This window comes from Ipomoea nil, unplaced genomic scaffold, assembly GCF_001879475.1.
Source record: "Ipomoea nil cultivar Tokyo-kokei standard unplaced genomic scaffold, Asagao_1.1 scaffold3069, whole genome shotgun sequence".
NCBI lineage: Eukaryota > Viridiplantae > Streptophyta > Magnoliopsida > Solanales > Convolvulaceae > Ipomoea > Ipomoea nil.
The window spans coordinates 3,255,163-3,268,739 of NW_017619497.1; positions in this window are offsets into that span (position 1 = coordinate 3,255,163).

The window sequence follows — 13,577 nt, forward strand, 5'->3', positions numbered from 1 at the left end:
ACTTGATTTTTTATTAGCTTAAGGTTTTTAACGAAGCAGCCGGCGCATGTCACGGACCGTATAGCCAAATCTTCCAACCCGAACCCTTCCTCATTAACTCGTCGTCAGGGCACGAACTATGGAGACTTCTTGATAAGATATATACCTCGGATTCGAGTCCCCTATACGTCCGAATTCTCGTTTTATAGTCGGGTCGGAGTCAAGCGATTCAGGACCCGGTCCACGGGTCAAATTGAAACTCAATGGGTCAACCCCTGTGCCTATATAAAGGGCTCTTGCCCTTCAATTAAGGGGACTTCTTCCCCATTCATCCACTCTCTCTAAGAATGCTCTCTTCTCTCATCCTTACAAAATAGCACAAGAACAAGATTAATAAAATATGTTTATTTGCTCTATATTTCTTCTTCTTTGTTCATATGTATTACATACAGTACACATCTTGCTTATTCCACGAGTATAACCGAGAATTAGTACTATCACCTACCAAACTCAATGGAATTACAATTCCATGGTTTGGTTGGAGAGAATTGCAACCATGAAATTGCAATTCCTAGGGTCTTCCCTATGAATTGCAATTCCATACTTTGTGGAATTGTAATTCCATGGTAAATGACTATTTTACCCTTATTATTATTATTATTATTATTATTATTATTATTATTATTATTATTATTATTATTATTATTATACAATGACATTTTAGTCTTTATTCATTTCTTCCCCTTCAATTCCTTATCATATATTCGTGTCTACCAAATAATGCAATTTAAATTTCTACTTTATTCTTTTCTCACCAAATTACAATTCTTTTCCACCCTAATTCCATCATCCCAACAAACGCCCTATTAATGTAACTCAATATTACTAACAAAATTGTTATTTTTGCCTCATGATATTCATATTATGTAACAATAAAACTATTTATATTCATTAGTTACTTATAAATTGGTTGATCTCACAATACGTTAAGAAATAATTTTTTTTAACTAAATACAAAACGAAATAATCAAATATTATCATACTATGGAGATTAACACTAGGATGTAAAATCACCGCTATATTTTTTTTTGAAGGTCAATCTTGCGATTGTATTAATGAATCAAAGTCGAAATAGCGTCAGGTGGGATAGCATCCCAGTACATAGCTTGATCCTGAGTAAATGCTAACGTAGCTAAAGTATGCGCATGTAAATTAACCTGCCTAGAAATATAATCCAAAGTAATACGATTAAACAACGACATAAACGTCCTGCACTGGTCAACTGTGACCCCAACGTACGAATGGATCGGCGTATGATGGTGCCTGAACATTGCTGCCAATTCCATGCAATCCGTGAGTAAACTTACTGATGTGGTGTCCCGTTCAAGTAGCCAGGACAAAGCCTCCTTGTATGCCTGAGCCTCCGCCATAAGTGGTGAAAAACAAATTGGTAACTTGCCATTCCTTGCTGCCACAAACGAGCCATCTGGCGCTATACTTACCATGCCGTAAGTAGCCTCGCCCGTGTCGTGCCGGAAACCCGCGTCTACATAACATCGTAGACCACCCCCTCCTGGGCCATTCACGTGGTCTGCCGCCTGTGCCGGGTTGGTTCGGCCAACATGAGCAATGCCGTACGCCTGCAGTGCTACGGTGGCTGCTCTGACCAACTAGGTAGGCCGCAACATTGATCCCTTCCAGACAGCTGAATTCCGGGTTCTCCAAATATAATATAATATTGCTACCATTAACCGGATCTGCTCCTCCGTCAAGACTGCCATAACCCCTTTTAGCCATGTTGTAAACGAGTCTGCAACAATATTAATAATAGGCAATTGTGTTATATTCCAAACAAGTCTAGAATATTCACAGAGCACTAAAGCATGCAACACATCTTCATGATCTAAACCACACATAGGGCAAGTTGGGTCCACCTCCACCCTTTTAAATATCAAGTTAAGGGTTGTTGGCAAAATATCACATATGGCTCTCCACAAAAAAGTTTTCCATTTCGGGGGGACTTCTATTTTCCACATTGCGATCCACTTATCAAAATTCGCTGGATTATTCCCATAATCTCCCACAATATGCCTATAGGCATTCTTTACTGTATATGTCCCCTTTGGGTCACTCATCCAGTACCATGAGTCCTCTTACTCAGGACTAACAGGGATCATATTTATTCGCTCCACATCTTCAGGAATAAATAAATCAGACAAAATATGCGGATCCCAGGTATGAGTCTGTAAATCAATTAGTCCTGCAACTCGTGCCTCTCTCAATTGTTGTGGCATTTCTGTTTGAATCAATGGGCTAGGATTATCTCGTAACCACGGGTGTCCCCATATTAGAGTTGTCTGTCCATTCCCAATCCTCCTTCGCACCCTTGAGACTACCATTGCATGGGCCGCCATTATACTTCTCCAACAATAACTCGGGCAATTACCAATAGTTGCATCTGTAAAACTGGTTGTGGGATAATACCTTGCCTTATAGATTTTGGCTACGAGTGTTTCTGGGTCTATTAAAAATCGCCATGCCTGTTTACCTAGCATTGCTAGATTAAAAGCCCTTAGCTCTTTAAAACCCATACCGCCATACTTTTTTGGTATGCACAACCTGTCCCATGCCTTCCAATGTATTCCCCTTTCTCTTCCGCTGCCCCACCAATATTTATTCATAGTTCGCTCAATGGACTGACAAACTGTCTCAGGTAACAAAAAAACACTCATCGAAAAGGTAGGCATAGATTGTGCTACACTTTTCAATAATACTTCCTTACCAGCCTGAGAGAGTAGCTTTTTACTCCACGAACCAATTCGTTGCCTGATTTTTTCCTCCACATACGAAAAAATAGCTCTCTTGTTTCTCCCTACAAAAGATGGTAGGCCCAGATATTTCCCAAAATTGGGTGCTTGCACCACCCCAGACAATTCGCCACATGTGCCCTGTCAGCCTCCTGGGTATTTCTGCTAAAACATATATTTGATTTATTATAATTCACTACCTGGGCTGACAATTTCTCATACCTTGCAAGGCACTGCCTTATAACTCCTGCCTCCTGGATATTTGCTTTAAAAAATAAGAGACTATCATCCGCAAAAAATAGGTGTGATACAGGCGGTGCCCCCCTTGCTACTCTGCACCCATGTATTGAACCTGCCAACTGTTCATACTGTAATATCATGGAGAGAGCCTCTGCACAAATAATAAATAAATACGGAGAGAGCGGGTCTCCCTGCCTGAGTCCCCTGGTTGGTTTCACTTGCCCCCCTTCTATACCATTAACCATTACAGTATAATTAACAGTCGTTACACACACCATAATGAGCTTTACCCACTTCTCACTAAAACCCATAACAGTCAGCATCCTTTCTAGAAAGTTCCACTCCATTCTATCATAGGCCTTTGACATATCTAGCTTTAATGCACTCCATCCCACTATACCACATTGCTTTCTATTCAGATAATGCCCCACCTCTGCTGCCACCAGGATGTTGTCCGTGATTAGCCTTCCCGGGATAAAAGCACTCTGGGATTCTGAGATCAATCCTCCCATTAATGTTTTCATCATATTTGCTATCATTTTGGCCATAATTCTGTAAATGACATTACTCAATGCGATCGGCCTTAAATCTGCTACTGTCTCAGGCATCTCCTTCTTCGGTATCAAGACAATGTTAGTATCATTCAATCCTTCAGGGAATACACAGGAATTCAAAGCATTAACTATAAAACCAGATACATCTCCTCCCACTATCCCCCAAAACTGCTGGTAGAAACCCGGGTTCAACCCATCCAGCCCCGGTGCCTTATCCGGATACATTGAAAAAAGAGCCTCTTTAACCTCATTAGTTTCAAAAGGGCGGTCTAGCATCATATTCTGCTCCAACGTTACTCGTGGGGTTAGGACTCCAAAAAGTGGATCATCACAACTCAGTCCATTTGAGGCAAAAATATTTTCAAAGTAATTCTGTATAACAGCATGCATATCATCCCCCTCCACCCAGTTACCAGCATCACATTTAATAGTAGAAATAAAATTCTTTTTCCGGCGTGCAGAAGCATACCTGTGATAAAATTTTGTATTCGCATCAGCCCCGCGTAGCCAGTGTTGCTTGGCCCGCTGCCTCCAAAACACATCCTCCTGGGCCTCTACTCGTTTCATAGTATTCTCAATCTGTTGGTACTCAGCGAGAGCTACCAAATCTCGTCTATTCCGTATGGCATCTTGCCTCCGCTGCAGGTGGTTAATTTGCTTTCCAAATTTATGAAACTGATCTCCACCCCACCGCATCAATTTTTCTCCACACAACTGCTGGCAGTGCAGCAATCCCTCCGTTCTCCCCTCTTGCCAGGCCGTTTCTACTACTCCTTTGCACCCCTCATCTAATAGCCAAGCCATTTCAAATCTGAACTTCCGCGGTCCCCTTCTCCTTGGCATGCAAATCACATTAATACTGAGGAATAGGATCGAGTGATCCGATGCCCGAGTTCGAATATTTTCCAGCATTGCATTCTCATTGAGCAGACCCCAATCATTCGTTATTAAAGCCTTATCCAATCTTTCCTCTATCCAATTCGGCGTCCCCTTCCCCTTCTGTCACGTATACTGATGGCCCTCATTGGCATTTGCATCAATCCACAGTCATCCACAGCATCTCCGAGACCCCGTAACAGACTATTAGGATACGGATTTCCCCCCTTCTTCTCATGCTGATATAGTAGATTATTAAAGTCCCCTATCACCACCCAGGGCAATAAGGATCTAGTCTTGAGAGTACCAAGTAAATCCCATGTCTCCTCCCACCTACCACGCTCGGGGATACCATAAATGCATGTCATGCGCCATAACTTATTAAACAAGCTTACCTCCACATCAATATGACTCTGCGAATAGCTTAAAAATCTCACCGTATTATTCTTCTTCCACAAAAGCGCCATTCGTCCACTCAAACCATCGTTATCAACATAAAACAAACCTTCATAGCCAAGCGTAACCCGGATCCGTTCTGCATGTATCCGTGGTACCATGGTCTCCATAAAAAACACAAAATCAGGCTTCTTACTGGACGCAAGGCCCACAATCTGTCGAACTGTGCGTGGATTGCCCAAGCCACGACAGTTCCAGCTCAGAGTACTCATGATGATGGGCGGGGCTGGACACCAGCTCCCGCCATGGACAAGTTTTTTGAAACAGCTGCGGTTGTTACCTCATCGTTTCCACTTCCCTCTCCCCCCTCCGTTCCATGTCTACGACGCTTTGCCGTAGCCACCACCACCTCATCCTCAGACATACTCGTGGGTGTGACAGCCCCACTTCCCTGTCCCCCATCCACTACACGTGGCTTGACTCCCAGTGGTCGTGGTTTCCCGCCTACCGGAACAAGCCAGCTATCCCCAACCGCTCTAGGAGCGCTCCGGGATCCACCAGCTCGCAAATCCGGACCGTACAGGTACCTTTCAACCGGAATTCCAGCCTCCCTAGCGTGTATGCAGAAAGTATGCAAGTGACCCATACAGCCACAAAAGTAGCAAAACTTGTGCAGCCGTTCATATCTGAAATTTACCCATGCCGATGTCCCATCTCTCTTCATCAACCTCATCCTCCTTCTAAGTGGCCTATCAACCGAAATCACCGCTATATAATTAAATATAAATTGAATGTGATGTAAATCTTAAATGAATTACTCCGCATATTTTTGTTTTTTTGAATACTATTAACTTTGTTACAATGTAGTATATGTTTAGTGTCCATACATGCTTTCTCAACCTATTGAAACACAAAGAGTCAAATTATTCCGTATATATAATCGTAATTGTGTAATCTTTTTAAAATGTAAATATATGATATCATCCCTTAATATTTCAATGATGAAAGGAAAGCGTAATCTCTAGTAGCATAATTAATTTTTTATTATATAATAATAATTAAGAAATGTAAAATTAATTTGAAAATATAAGGAAAACGTAGATTCCACTCCCGTTTGCACTTATTGCACCACACAATTATATCAACAATCCAAAATCAAGTAGCAAATTAAAGCATGGGGGGCATTCAAATGTGGTCGGAAAAAACACGCTCAACCCGATGTCCCAACACACAACTCAAGGTGAAAAACATGAACTAACCCACATCACAAATTTTCACCAACCATTCATCTCCTCCACCCACCTATCACCCTATCACTAACATATAGATGAGTTTAGGGAATAATTAATGGAAACAAACCCAAAGAAAAATGTTAAAGTAAAGAATTAAAATCGTAATATTTTGATAGAGTTGATTCTACCGGAGATCCTTGTCTTTAGTAGCAATTTTAAATTTAGTCCCAGATTATTGTTTTTGTCATTTTACATCACAGACTATCGTTTTTTGGACACTTTTAGTCCTTCTCATGATTTTTTTCTATTTTTAGTAAGAGTATTTTTGTCTCTTCATATTTTCTTTTGTTATTTTTCCGATTTCAACCATTTTAATTGGTTTAGGACTTTACTAAAAATTGGTTGAAAAATATGGTTACTAAAAATCAGAGGTTACCTAAAGTTTTAAACCAATTAAACTGGTTGAAACCGGAAAAATAACAAAAGAAAAATATGAAGAGACAATAATGCACTTACTAAAAGTAGAAAAAATCACGAGAAAGACTAAAAATGTCAAAAAAATGATAGTCTGGGATGTAAAATGGCAAAAATGACAGTATGAGACTAAATTTGGAACTGCCACCAAAGACAAGGGACCTCCGGTGAATTAACTCTATTATGATATATAAATATGATATATAAAAATAAGGGAAGTGTTAAGGTATCAATTAGTATTAGGTTCTCTTGTATGTGATATCATCACAAAGTAAATGGTGAATGTTTTGAGTTTGTACTGAATACTCTAAGGATATTGTTTCAATATTATTCGAGATAAACTCAAAGTCTTTTAAAAACATTTGACTTGTACTCAATATCAATTAACACGGTAAAACTTTCCGTAAAAAGAACTATGTTTATAAAAGTGGATAATTAGTGACCGAACTGACTAGTCCTATATATATAATTTAGTGACTACAAGTATAATTTTTTATAATTAAAAAAAAATAGTTATTAGACTTTGAATTAAAACTGAATATAAGAATACTAACTTAAAATGTATTTCGAACCAATATTTATTTATTTATTTTGGATGCATTTGAAAAGTAATTGGGGATTAACATTTCAAGTATTCTCTATAAGACATTAAGACTATTTGAATGAATTGCAGTTATAACAATCTATCACATCAATTACGGAATTTTTAATTAAAGAGATAAAGGTCTCTTTACAAGTATTTCACAAAAAAAAAAAAAAAAAAAAAAAAAAAAAAAAAAGAAGAAGAAGAAGAAGAAGAAGAAGAGAGAGAGAGAGAGAGAGAGAGAGAGAGATAAAGGTGTTAGGGTGTGTTTGGAATTCAGAAAATGATTTTTGAAAATTATTTTTCGGGTTTTCAGTGTTTGTAACCGTCTGAAAATTCGAAGTCAACGAAAATCATTTTCCGATTAAAGAGATAACAGTGTTGTTTTTGGAGAATATGACTTCCACCAAAATTTGGCAGAAGTCATTTTTCACAAACCACAGCTACATCGACAAGCACAACCTTGGTCTGGTTTCCACCGGAAACCAAAGCACTGCTCTGGTTTCCGACGGAGATCGAAAACCAGAGGGTTTTTTTTTTTTTTTTAATAAATAACATTATTTTAAATATTATCGTAAATATTTTTATATTTTAAATAAAACAGTTGAAATGTTTAATCATACAATTCTACTTATTTTTTAGAAAATGAATTGAACCAAAGACATCAATACAGCTTTTCATAATGCAATCAAACACGGAAAATAGAAAATATTTTCTAAAAAATGACTCATTTTTCACAAAACATTTTCTTAATTTCCAAATGCACCTTCAACCACCCATTTTTAAAACCAAATATAAAATCGTTAATCAATCCTAGTCCCCAAAATACAAACTTAGAGCATCCCCATCAGAGGATAATATGGGGATAATAGTACACAAATATGCAGCTCAAGAGATTGGAGAAGGGAAGAATGGAGAATGGCAGGAAAAAAAAAAAAAGCGCAGTTCCACGCGTATCGCGGAACTGAGGAGAAATACTGCACGCGCCTGACGCGACTGATTAGCTTGAATTTTTTTTTGTTTTAAAAATCAGTTTTGTTTTTTTTTTCTCCCCTTCCCACATTCTCTCTCCTAATCACTCTTATATTATCCCCAAATCTCCTCAAGTGATGCGGATGCTCTTATAACCCCCGGACCAAACGACTCCAGAGAAACTGTCAATATCAAATGAAGCTAGCTAGCTAGCTAGGAGCTATGAACAACTAAAATTAGCAGGTCATTTATATAATCAGGAACAAAGAAAATGAAGAAGCAGCAACAAAGGGAGTAATTTAAGTTAATGACGCTTTAACTACCTACTACTAATTAAAGACAATGAACCTAGCTAGCTTAGCATAGCTTATCTATCCTACATTTTTCAAACATTAATTTCCTCAGGTTTGACACATAATCCAAACGCATTTTGTTTTCTATCCCTTGAAAGTTTTTTCTTATTCCTATTCCGTCACTCCAATTATTTTGTCTAAGTATCCCTTTAAGGGGAAGTTTTACAAGAGGAGTGCAAATTAAATATTCCGCCGAAATGAAAGAGTAAAGAAGATAACATTAATTATGGCTTAACTAATATTGGAGAGTTAGGTAATTGTTAGTGTTTTGCACGGTTAATGTAAATAGGAGAGTGTGATGAATGATGATGACACGCCATTGCATTACCTAGTTACCAACCAAAAATGAATTATGAGACATTTCAAATAATTGTAATTAATATAACTAGCTTATTAGCATGATTAAAAGTGAAAATTGAAACCTTATTAATGAAAGAATTAGCTAGGAATGGACATTGTTAGGGTAATACACCATCAAATTATCAGACCATTAGTCACTTGACGTATTCATATAACACATATATCTTCATATTTGATCAATCAACAATATAAATGTTACGATTCAAATCTCAAAGTCAAGGCTCACATTTGTATAGTGAATTTTCTCCAACTGATCAAGGAGAAGAGTAAACTAAAAGGATTGTACTATTATTGAACCACGTACTACAAAAGGCTCTCTAATTCTCACTGTTAACTTTAGAGTTTCACGCATTATTTATTGTTGGGATAAAGTACAAATAAGCCACTGAACTATTTGAGAAACAGCAATTAAGCCATCGAACTCAAATAACCCTCAAATAAGCCATTGAACCCGGAAAAAAAGAGCAAATAAGCCATTGGACCCTGAAAAAAAGATCAATTAACATTATTTACAGGTTAACTCCAGGTTTTTGCTGATTGGATTGCCAAATGTTTATTTTATTTACGTTTATTATTATTATTATTTTATTAATATTATCCACTTGGATAGTATTATATTTTAAAATAATTATAATCAAAATAGTTTTGTCTTGTCGAGATTTGACTTGTTTATTTATTATTATTTTTTCACTAGATCTTTTGTTTAAAATAATAATAATAATAAATAAATAAATTAGATCTAGACAATACAAAACTACTTTGATTATAATTACTTTAAAATATATTACTATGTAGATGAATTATAATAATAAAAAAATGTAAATAAAATAAACATTTGGCAATACAGTCAGCAAAAACCTGGAGTTAACCTGTTAAAAATGTTAATTGCTCTTTTTTTTCCGGGTTCAATGGCTTATTTGTGGGTTATTTGAGTTCGATGACTTAATTGCTTTTTCCCAAATAGTTCAGTGGCTTATTTGTACTTTATCCCTTTATTGTTTTATTACTTTACCGTGCATTTCAAGATTTACAAACAAAATTTTAAAGGATAAAATATTGATGTTACAATTTTCAAACATTCATAAAACAAGTTTAAGACATTCGGGATTTTAAAATTTTAATTTTCAAAGACTAATTAGTTAATAACTCGGCGTATACATAAGGTCGGGAAGCTGGGCTTTTAAGGTCGGGAAGCTTGCCTTTTAAGGTCGGTCATGGTCGGGTTGGGCTCGGCCCGTCCCAAAGGTCCATAACCGACCACAATATAGGCACGATGTTCGGAAAATAATCCCCATCAATTCTCATGGTAGCATGGCCCTATATGTATGTATGTATGTATGTATATATGTAGCGTCGGTGATATAATCTCATTTGTGCATGTCTTTCCTCTTAATTTAAATCTACTTTTTGGCTTTAATTAGTTCATTAAATTATCACTTTCAATGCTCATTTCCTTGCTTTCTAATGTAGATATGGTTTAATGCTTGATTTGAATATTTTTACGGTGTTTGTTAGTGTTTTGAAACCATTGTAGTGCAAATGTAAAAGCAAGGGAAGTCTTTAAAGCATGCATGGAGCCAAAAAGAATTGAAAATGTTGATATTGAAGGCTCGACGCGTCGAGAATTTCCAGTAGCTGTGGCTGAGCAAGATTTCAAGCTCGAAGCGTCGAAAATTTCCAATGTGCAGTTTGAAGAAAGGAAATCAAGGCTCGATGCGTTGAATGTCCGTACTGCGCGAGAGTTCAGCTGTGTAGAAATTCTTGTTCTACCCCTATTTGGCTCCCACTATAAAAGGCCTATCTTCCTCAAACCCTAGGGTCAAGCTGCATTTTTGGAGACAAAAAGAGTGAGAGCATCACTTGGAGAAGAGCGAGGAAAAGTTAGGAAGATTCGGGAGAATCTCTTCCCCTTTTCTTTTACTTTCTTTGTTTCTTGTAAACTCTCTTATATTATTGCAATGATTGCTAATCTGGCCATGAGTGGCTAAAATTAAACAACTTAGGGATTTTTGGGTGAAAGTGTTTATGAACCTATATGCCTAGTTCTTAAATTCATTAATATATTTACATTTGGGTTTTATGACTTGTGTTGCAATTTTGTTGATGCTAGTAGTTAAGGCCTAAATTACTTGTTTGATTGCTATCTTTATGTCTTAATGGGAGTTAGGGCATATTTTAGAGCACCACAATTGCACTTGACTATTGCTCATTGGGAGATAACATATTAATTAAGGATTTATTTTGAATGCTTGTTCTTGAGTTGTTTGAGTTTTTATATCATGGGAATGAATATTCACACGCATTATTTTATGTTTGAATTATGGGAGTAATTCCTTCCCTTGTATGCATTCTCACACTTGTTTGAACCCAAATAGATATTGCACTTTAGATTAGCACTAGGTGATTAAGCACTTGAACACCAAAAATCTCACTTTTACTCTATTGTTTTCATCAACTTGGTCACCTTGTTCCCTTTTAATTAGTTCTACTTTTACAGTCAATCAATCCCCCCTTTCGATAGGATTAGCTTATCGTGAATAGATTAGTAGCTAGTGCTTGATACGTCCCGCTTCCCTATGGATTGATAACCCGATACTCCAGGTATTTATTTATTTGGTAAAATATACTGCAACCAGTCGAGCTCCCATGAGAACACCCTCCCACATGAAAACTATAGACAAATCGTAGCTTTAGAAATAAGTAATCAACGACTATGATTAAAAATCAACAGCCTATATTTATGCGCCTAATAAAAAATATAAACCTGCCATAATATCAATTAAGGAACAATCTGTCCAAGCAAAATTCTAAACTTCCGTCAAAATAGGTAAGTCACCAACAAAATAGGAGTTTCTATTTATTAAATCCTTTCATTTAAACAATAAATTATTGTTATTATTATTAAATAAATATAAGAAAATTGATTGTTTTGTTAATGTTTGTTGCTTTAATTTAGTGAGACAAACACGTAGAGTAGAAGACATCAGAACAAGGTGTTGTGTTATGTTCTGGGTGATTGTGTACACTCCTGTGAGAACTGTTGTCCAGGAAAGAGTTAGGAACTATCGAAGCGCACCGCTGATCTAGAAGGATCAATGGATCATAAGCAATTTAATTAAAAAAAAAAAAAAAAAAATAGTGACATTTTTGTGAATAACTCGAACATTGAAATGCAAGTAACATGTGCAAGTGTGCAAGTAAACGGTGCAAGTAAATCACTTAAAAGTGCAACATTTTACACTATAAAGTACATGTAACTTACATTTCAATTGGTGCAACTAATGATAACGTCAAGTGCGCTTAATATTATTGCCCGGGTGTAAATTATATTGTTGCAATTTACAAATTAAAGTTGTTGCTACTTGCACTTTTAATACATTTTACTTATACTTTTAACACATTTTACTTGCACTATTGTTGCACACAATGAAGCTGCTAATTGCACTTTTAACACATTTTACTTGAACTTCAAACTTCGAGTTATTTACAAAAACACCAGTACATACGTTTTTTTTAAAATTGCTTCCAATCGGTTAGATCTTTCCAGATAGACAACTGTATGTATGTGATTGGTTCCTAATTCTCTCCTGCATGCTCGTTCTCATTTGATTCGGTATTAATGATCAAATGAGAACCACCCCTTAGGTGAGAACATAAGAACCTTCATGAATGACACAATCTATTACACAGATGCACATAAACTACTCCAATATAAATTGTGTGCATTCATGTAATAGTTCGAAAGTTCTCACTGGGGAGGAATTCTTATTGGAACATTAACCTATATATAATTTGATTAATATTTAGTTAAAAACATAATGAATGTGGGTTTCAAAAATTACATTAAAAATTCAGTAGAATTATGGCTTATTAGTTATTATAATAATGAATAGTAAATGTACAATTGGTATATCGTGATCTAGTGTTTACCATACGCACGATTAATCCTAATCCAAATTATATATATATATATATATATATATATATATATATATACCATTAGTATATTATGTATCTTCAATTTATTTATATATAATTTTACATATTATGAATTTAGACAAGATTATTACAAATTGAACTAGGGGCCACAATAATTTGTGGTAAATGTAATTGTGAGTCATTATTATCTTTGAAATTTACCTTGTAAAGTGAGTTGGGGGTTCATTATAAAATAATTTGCACGGAACAAAATGCTGCTTTGAGAATTGAGATGGAAATTCGAAAATATCTCGGTTGACTTAAATAATGACATGTTATTTGTCTTCTAATTAATTATAGCCTAATGGAGCTTTGAGCATTTTGCTTTGATCAAGTAGCAAACTCAGAAGCAGGTCATTTTGAGTTGTTAACCATTGACTTAGTGCACCTAATTAAGAAAACGACTTTTTAAATTCTTTCATGTTTGTGTTTTTACTTTTTACTTTTCAACATGGTTAAAAAATCGCTAGGCACTCCACGATAATCGAGAAGTATTTAGGCGGCAATTAATCGGTGTCTAGGTAATCGTGTTTTTTAAAAAAAAATATATTTTAATTTTTTTTAAAAACTTAATAATTATAAATTATTTAATACTTTAATAGTTAATATTAAAATATTAAATATTAACCCAACAAACATCTAGAGTTTGAACAGTTTTAGATTATTTTGCTAAAAATAATAGTCATTTTGAGTGAAATAACCTATTTTTTAAAAAAAGGGAACAATAGCTAATCGGACGACTGGGCAGCCTAGCCAGCGCCTGAGAGGCCTAG